This window comes from Bolinopsis microptera, chromosome 5 (assembly GCF_026151205.1).
Source record: "Bolinopsis microptera isolate Bmic1 chromosome 5, MBARI_Bmic_1.0, whole genome shotgun sequence".
Lineage (NCBI taxonomy): Eukaryota > Metazoa > Ctenophora > Tentaculata > Lobata > Bolinopsidae > Bolinopsis > Bolinopsis microptera.
In genome coordinates this window covers 1,522,123-1,530,184 of record NC_087076.1, presented here as the reverse complement: position 1 = coordinate 1,530,184, position 8,062 = coordinate 1,522,123, and positions in this window count along the sequence as shown.

Below are 8,062 nucleotides of genomic sequence, written 5' to 3'. Positions count from 1 at the left end.
ACAACTATCCGGAGTTCCAGATGAGAGATGAGCCTTAAAAACACCAACATCCAGAAAGTTTTAAATTTCTTCGCAGATCAATGTTAATAGTTAATGTTTCCACTCTACCAACTTTTTTATGCCAAAAAAGAGAAAAGAGAAACGTCAGGTCTTCTACCAAATTTCGTCCAAAACTCAAAAGTTCCTCTCAGAATATCTGCCGTCTTTCTGGGTGTGGGTGAAAACGATCAAACTATAATTGACTTTACTTTAATGAAGGAAGTGAATAACTTGAACAGAAATGTATCAAGGTTGTGTAAAGTACGTGGGTCTACAGTGTCATGTGTAGACTCTACACTGGCACATGACAACGACCTTCATCTGGCAACACACGAACGAGTCTATATCGATAACAAAAGCTGCATGATAACCGCGCATCACTCACATGTACGTTTTAAAAAATCACAACAAATAATGGTAATTCAACATGCATGGAATAGTTCATTTTCTGATAGATACTCACATTGACCAATTTCGATAGAAAAAAGTTCCCGCGACTTACAACTGCATCACATCTGCAAGCGGTAAATTGAAAAAGCTGAAAAAGCTGAAAAAGCTGAGCTGTTTCTTCAATGTCAACCATGTCTGCTAAAAAATGAATTAATTTGCTGACACCGTCATATTGAAGAAAAAGAATCGCTCAGGTACCTACAAATATGACAAATTTACTACAGCACATGATTGCATGCAGATAATACTTCAATAACGTTTGCCTGGTTTGAGGACAGGTATCTGCCTGGTTTGAGGACAGGTATCTGCCTGGTTTGAGGACAGGTATCTGATCCCGTACCATCTGATAGCTTACCGTTTTAAAATGGGGTTTAGGGATGAAGAACGGTCACGGTCTGGATAATGGCAAACGGGAGATCTAGATGGTAATGATAAATGTTAGAGATACGTAAGTATAATGTTTGGGTAGGTCTATGTGTACGGCTACGTCTTAGTTTTTAGATGAGAAGAGGTCAAACGACAGACGAAATATAAATATAGTGATGTAAAAAGTTGCGCAACACTCTTATTCATACGGACAGCCTTTATCGTCTATTGTACGTGCTTGTTTTCTCTGAACGTGCAATCAGACAAAACGGGAAAAGCTAAAATTAACTGATGTGTTTTAGTATGTAAACAGAGAGGATTTAAAGAACATTGGTCGTTAAGAGACGGGATATGGCTAATAGTAAGTATCACGCGTTAGTAAGTATCACGCGTTAGTAAGTATCACGCGTTAGAGAATGATATTGTTGGCAAATACAGTATACAGTAACATTGAAGGGGAGGGGATAGCTAATGTGAGACGATACAATACATACTCTCACTATCATATACTATATAGTACATACATTTCCATCAACACTACTTGTTAACCTTAAGATTACGTTGATTAACTTAAATAATAAATAAGAGTAAGACTACCCAGTTAAATATATAAGAGTAACAGACTGGCACACCATCTACTGCCCTTCTCACCTAGTAGTCTAAAAGCTTTTTTTGTCTGTTTTTACGCGCCCAGGGTTAAGTAAGCTTGGGTTGACAATAATTAAAAGGACAGCGTTCAAGGTATGTATCCAAAGCATGCAGCTAACAGTAATAATAGAAATACTTTCATTCAAATTTCTGATTGTTTTTTAATAGACTCAGTTTTAATGCATGAGGGCCAAAAGTCAGTATAAGTTGGCCATCATTTTCGCATTTATTAGATAGTTTGGATAGTCGGATCGAGCCAAATTTTATTGAATGGTGTTTGGCCATTTGAATTACGTTTGTCCTGAAAAAATGAGAGTTCTAGCTTCTCAGATGACCGAGATATGAAGCATAACGAGTTTGTTCATTACGTGTGATCACGTGATTGGGTTGAGGCTAGATCCGCATTACGGGAATCGTGCAGAGAGCCCAATTACGGTGTCGTAATTGGGTAATCATTGAGTACCCAATCAATTTTGCTAACGAGATAAACAAATTGCGTGGTAACTTCGTCATTTTAAATCCGTTTCGCACCATCTTTTCAGATTATATTTCGGATTAAATTACCTATTTCAATATGTTACAATGGAGTCTCTAACATGTTCACAAACACCAGAATAAGCAATTCAATGTTGATTGGGTGTGGCCCCCAAAAATCGAATTTTCAAATTTTGGTGACGGAATCCTTGAACAAGTAGGTACAGTATGCTTTTGGTCCACCCCCCCCCCCCCCCCCCCCCCCCCTGTACTTTCAACACTACTTAAAACACTATAAATGTCGATACGTTATTCAACTATCTATTTCCATTAGAATATGTCTTCACTGAGTCTATTTAGAAACAATCAGAAATTCGAATGAAAGAAACATCAAATCATGAGACTCAATAATAATACACGACTCAATCAAATCAGATAATTATAGCTGATTGCTGAATATCTTTTTCAACTGAGTTTAACCTTCATCTCAAAGATCTATCTCAATCGGCACCCAGTGTGCAAACATTTGCACTCTGTTTTGTGGCCCTCTGTATAAATTTATTGCTTATGGATGTAAGAACTTAGTTTCTTGCTTTTCATGCATACTGTTCGTTTCAAAGTAGGTCAATTTTAAATGTGGGCAGAGCTTCCACATGAGGCTGTTCCAATAATGTTGAAAGAATTCAGTTCTCTAGGAAGCCCTGACTGGAGTTACAACTCTGCACTAACGCATTAAAGTTGATTGACATTGTTGCTCTTTTACAGAAATCCTACGAAGAGCAAACAAAACAACTGTTATGACGTTGAGTTTCTTGTTTCATTTGAACTTGTGATATAACCATTATAGACCTTCCGGAGAGAGTATAATTTCCGGTTTGAGTTGAAGCTTCAAACATTTTTGTCAGCTATCTGACCTTAGGAAAACAGATTATAAGCCGGAGATAACAATGTATTGATATTATGAACCTCCCTGATAATACTCACATTGTTTAGTGAGTATTATACAATTTGTACTTTGAAGTATATAACGTATCTAGTGTGTATAAGTTTATCATTGGGGTAAAATAGGGTATATATATATATATATATATAGTATATATATAGTACATATAGGGTATATATAGTATATATATATATACTGTATGATCTGCCATTTTATGTAGTTTTGATCTTGTGGTATCCCATTTGAGGGTATAATAGGAACTGTACATCATAGTCTGAGTGTAGTAGACTAGTAGTCTGATAGTAGCAGACTAGTAGCATTTTAGACTACTAGGTGAGAAGGGCAGTAGATGGTGTGCCAGTCTGTTACTCTTATATATTTAACTGGGTAGTCTTACTCTTATTTATTATTTAAGTTAATCAACGTAATCTTAAGGTTAACAAGTAGTGTTGATGGAAATGTATGTACTATATAGTATATAATGATAGTGAGAGTATGTATTGTATCGTCTCACATTAGCTATCCCCTCCCCTTCAATGTTACTGTATACTGTATAGTGTATAAATTGCCAACAATATCATTCTCTAACGCGTGATAGCTAACGCGTGATACTTACTATTAGCCATATCCCGTCTCTTAACGACCAATGTTCTTTAAATCCTCTCTGTTTACATACTAAAACACATCAGTTAATTTTAGCTTTTCCCGTTTTGTCTGATTGCACGTTCAGAGAAAACAAGCACGTACAATAGACGATAAAGGCTGTCCGTATGAATAAGAGTGTTGCGCAACTTTTTACATCACTATATTTATATTTCGTCTGTCGTTTGACCTCTTCTCATCTAAAAACTAAGACGTAGCCGTACACATAGACCTACCCAAACATTATACTTACGTATCTCTAACATTTATCATTACCATCTAGATCTCCCGTTTGCCATTATCCAGACCGTGACCGTTCTTCATCCCTAAACCCCATTTTAAAACGGTAAGCTATCAGATGGTACGGGATCAGATACCTGTCCTCAAACCAGGCAGATACCTGTCCTCAAACCAGGCAGATACCTGTCCTCAAACCAGGCAAACGTTATTGAAGTATTATCTGCATGCAATCATGTGCTGTAGTAAATTTGTCATATTTGTAGGTACCTGAGCGATTCTTTTTCTTCAATATGACGGTGTCAGCAAATTAATTCATTTTTTAGCAGACATGGTTGACATTGAAGAAACAGCTCAGCTTTTTCAGCTTTTTCAATTTACCGCTTGCAGATGTGATGCAGTTGTAAGTCGCGGGAACTTTTTTCTATCGAAATTGGTCAATGTGAGTATCTATCAGAAAATGAACTATTCCATGCATGTTGAATTACCATTATTTGTTGTGATTTTTTAAAACGTACATGTGAGTGATGCGAGATTATCATGCAGCTTTTGTTATCGATATAGACTCGTTCGTGTGTTGCCAGATGAAGGTCGTTGTCATGTGCCAGTGTAGAGTCTACACTGGCACATGACACTGTAGACCCACGTACTTTGCACAACCTTGATAAATTTCTGTTCAAGTTATTCACTTCCTTCATTAAAGTAAAGTCAATTATAGTTTGATCGTTTTCACCCACATCCAGAAAGACGGCAGATATTCTGAGAGGAACTTTTGAGTTTTGGACGAAATTTGGTAGAAGACCTGACGTTTCTCTTTTCTCTTTTTTGGCATAAAAAAATTTGTAGAGTGGAAACATTAACTATTAACATTGATCTGCGAAGAAATTTTAAACTTTCTGGATGTTGGTGTTTTTAAGGCTCGTCTCTCATCTGGAACTCCGGATAGTTGTAGAGCCATGTTTTCCGGTTGAACAGCATTTGTTACTCGCGTGTGTTACATTACTTAATGCTGGATGGGCGTGGTCTAAAATATTCGAGTTTTCAAATTTTGACGACGGAATCCTCGAACCAGTAAGTACAGTATGCCATCTGCAAAGCAACAGCTCTCAAATATAAAACACGGCGGAGGTATAAGACCCAACGTTTGCACACTGACTTTTGGCCCACCCTGTAGATTTAACGGTTAAATTATTTTTAAAGGGGGGACCCTTAACCCATGTAGCTATGACACCTCACAGCAAGTAGACCAAAGTGGCTCTTGCTTGTGAACAGTGCATCAACTACCCGCCGAGGTGGTGGGTTGGGAGTCCCCCCTGCACTGGGATCATTTCGTCTGTAAAATTGTATACAGTACAAACACTATGGTAAACTATCTACAAAATTTACATAAACAAATCTAGGAGACCCTAGGATATCTGATCTTAAGTTCGTGCTAGTTATATATATGAAATATATTTTTGTCTGCTTTAATTGATACTATTAATAAAATTGTTGTTTTCTTGAGATTGTTGTTATCTTGATTACAAAATAGTCGACCACACTGCTTCCATTGTATTTGTGACAGATCATTTTTCCAGTGGTGTCCCCGAGGGTACGTCCATTACGGTGTGTGCAAAAGCTTCCAGGCACGCGCACTCCTTGCCCCGTTAGTTACCTGTCCTTCCAAAACCAAACTAGCAGTCAAGGACAAAAAGTCATACACCAAATGGGCATTATATGTTATGAATTTTTTTACATCTTTTTATTCTGTAAAAATGTGCTAAAATTAAATTTCTTGTTTCATTGAGGATATAGTCTGGGAGTTTTCCAGTTCTTGCATTTGCATCGCCACACATGATAACTTCTCCCTTATGACGTAGTCTAATACAGAGGGTGTCAAGAGCATATCCTCTAAAATCATCTAATTTGTTTAATTTTAACTAAAAGGGAGGGGGCACCAACAAGAGGGCGCTTTTTTGGCGGGGGGGGGGGGGGCTCCAACAAATATTTTAGACCACGCCCATTCAATATTAAAACACCTATATTGTTTTCTCTGAACATGCTGAACGCCTAATTTTTTCAGAGACGGTAGATTATCAAATGTTGCATATGATCCGAAAACATGAGGCAAAACGGATTAGAAATGACGAAGTTATCAAGCATTTTGTGTATCTCGTTAACAAAATTGACTGGGTGATTATGTGACACCGTGACACGACACCTTAATTGGGCACCCTTAACAATTCCCATAATGTTTAACGGGGTAGTTAACGGGGTCACCTTATCACGTGATTAGGTAAACCAATCACCTGATCACACGTAATGAATAAACTCGTTATGCTTCGTATCTCGGTCATCCGAGAAGCTACAGTTCTAATTCTTTCAGGACAAACGTAATTCGAATGGCCAAACACAATTCAATAACATTTAGCTTGATCCGACTATCCAAACTGTCAAATAAATGTGAAAATGAACCTCCATTTGAAAAAAATGAACGCGAATATTTTTCGAGTTGACAAATTCCTCGAACCAGTGGTGGTACTAAGTCATACTAGAAGGAAGTTTTTCAATTGGGCACTCAGTGACTGAGCTATTAAGGCCAACGTTTGCACACTGACTTTTGGCCCACCCTGTAGTTTCAAATTCTTTTAGCTGAGTAGGCTGCATTAATCCAATAAAATTTCCAACCCACCCATGGTAATAATTTCATGACTAAGTTTGAACTGAAACCTTTTCCGATTTCTAATTTTAGAATACAACCAGCACAGCCCTCTTGTTCATGTTCGCTGATAAGGTTGCTGTTCAGTATATTGTCTGTACAGTTTTTTTTTTTGATTGGGAACTGGGTTTTACTACCCCAGTTAATGTTTACTAAAAATAGATATTGAACAGCAATTTAAAATTGTAAATATACATATAAAAGTATGTATAAAGGCTGCACCAGCTGACTAAGAGTAATGAAACAGCGATCTCTGAACAAGATTCGCCTAAAACCTGATTAATCCCTTGAAAACTATACAGTTTTGTATAAGTGAAATAAAATGGTTAGATCCTTCGACAAAAACTAAGCACACAGAAGACAAATACTCATAGAGCTAAACTTTTTGATTTGCTCACAACACGAAAAATATTTAGAAACTCATTTTTGCCTCTCAAGGCTACAAATCTTCCCTTCACGAATGAAGAGTTTTTTGTCCTTCTCAATACCAGCTCTTCTTTTTAGCTCTAAGACAAGTTCTTTACGCTGAGCTCTCTCTTCTGCTGTACGATCTGGAGCTAGGAACACCCTCTTAAATCTCTCTGTTCCACACAGTTTACTCGACTTCTTCAGTATTTGTTGCACAATCGAAGAACTGGAAAAGGAAACTTTAACCGGTCTTGCAGCTGACGGTGATTTCTTGCCGATTCTACAAGCCTCAACTCGGGGTTTCTCTCCCAATGATTCCAATACTTCAGCGACTTTTGTATTGATCTCCTCATTGACCTCCTCGCATAGCCCAAAGACCATGATGTTCCTACCCAACTCCTCCTCCAAAGCAATTTGCTTGGCAACTGATTTAATGGATTCTGTAGAAATCGCAGCTGAGTTCTCGATACTACCGGATTTCACCACATCGCTAAAACTTTGTTTAACTGAACTGACTTCTTTCTGAACACCCTCAAAAAACTCAGTCTTGAGATGTTCGTTAAACTCTATCGCCTTAGAAAGTCCTTCTTTTGCAGATAATAGTTGCTCCTGTAGTTTTATAACTTGGTCCTGCAGCTGTATCATACCAGACTGATACTGACTAACGTGTACCCTCTGATTTATGATCATGTTATGCTGTCTCTCAATGAGCTGCATGGCTTGCAAAAACTTTGCCGCTAAATCCCCCTTGTTACCAATTTTGTTCACGCTCTCATGATTTAGTTCTTGAACACAATCGACTTTACACTGTTTCACGGTATCAAGTAGGAACTTTTGTCCATCGGTCTCTACTAAGTCAAATTTGAAACGTTCTGCTACTGTCGGCATATCGTTGATCAGTTATACACAGTGTATAGTATCCGTAAAACAAGCTGTAGCTGCGAGTATGAGATAGTTGTTGAGATGATAAGCGCTGCTGATAACAGAGGCACAAATTAGCAACGAAATAAAAGCGTGTATAACTGCACTGTGAAATAAAAGCGTGTATAACTGCACTGTGAAAGCGTGTATAACTGCACTGTGAAAGCGTGTATAACTGCACTGTGAAGCGTGTAAGTGTGGCATCCAGAATTTGTGTAGAACATAAAAGTGCACCT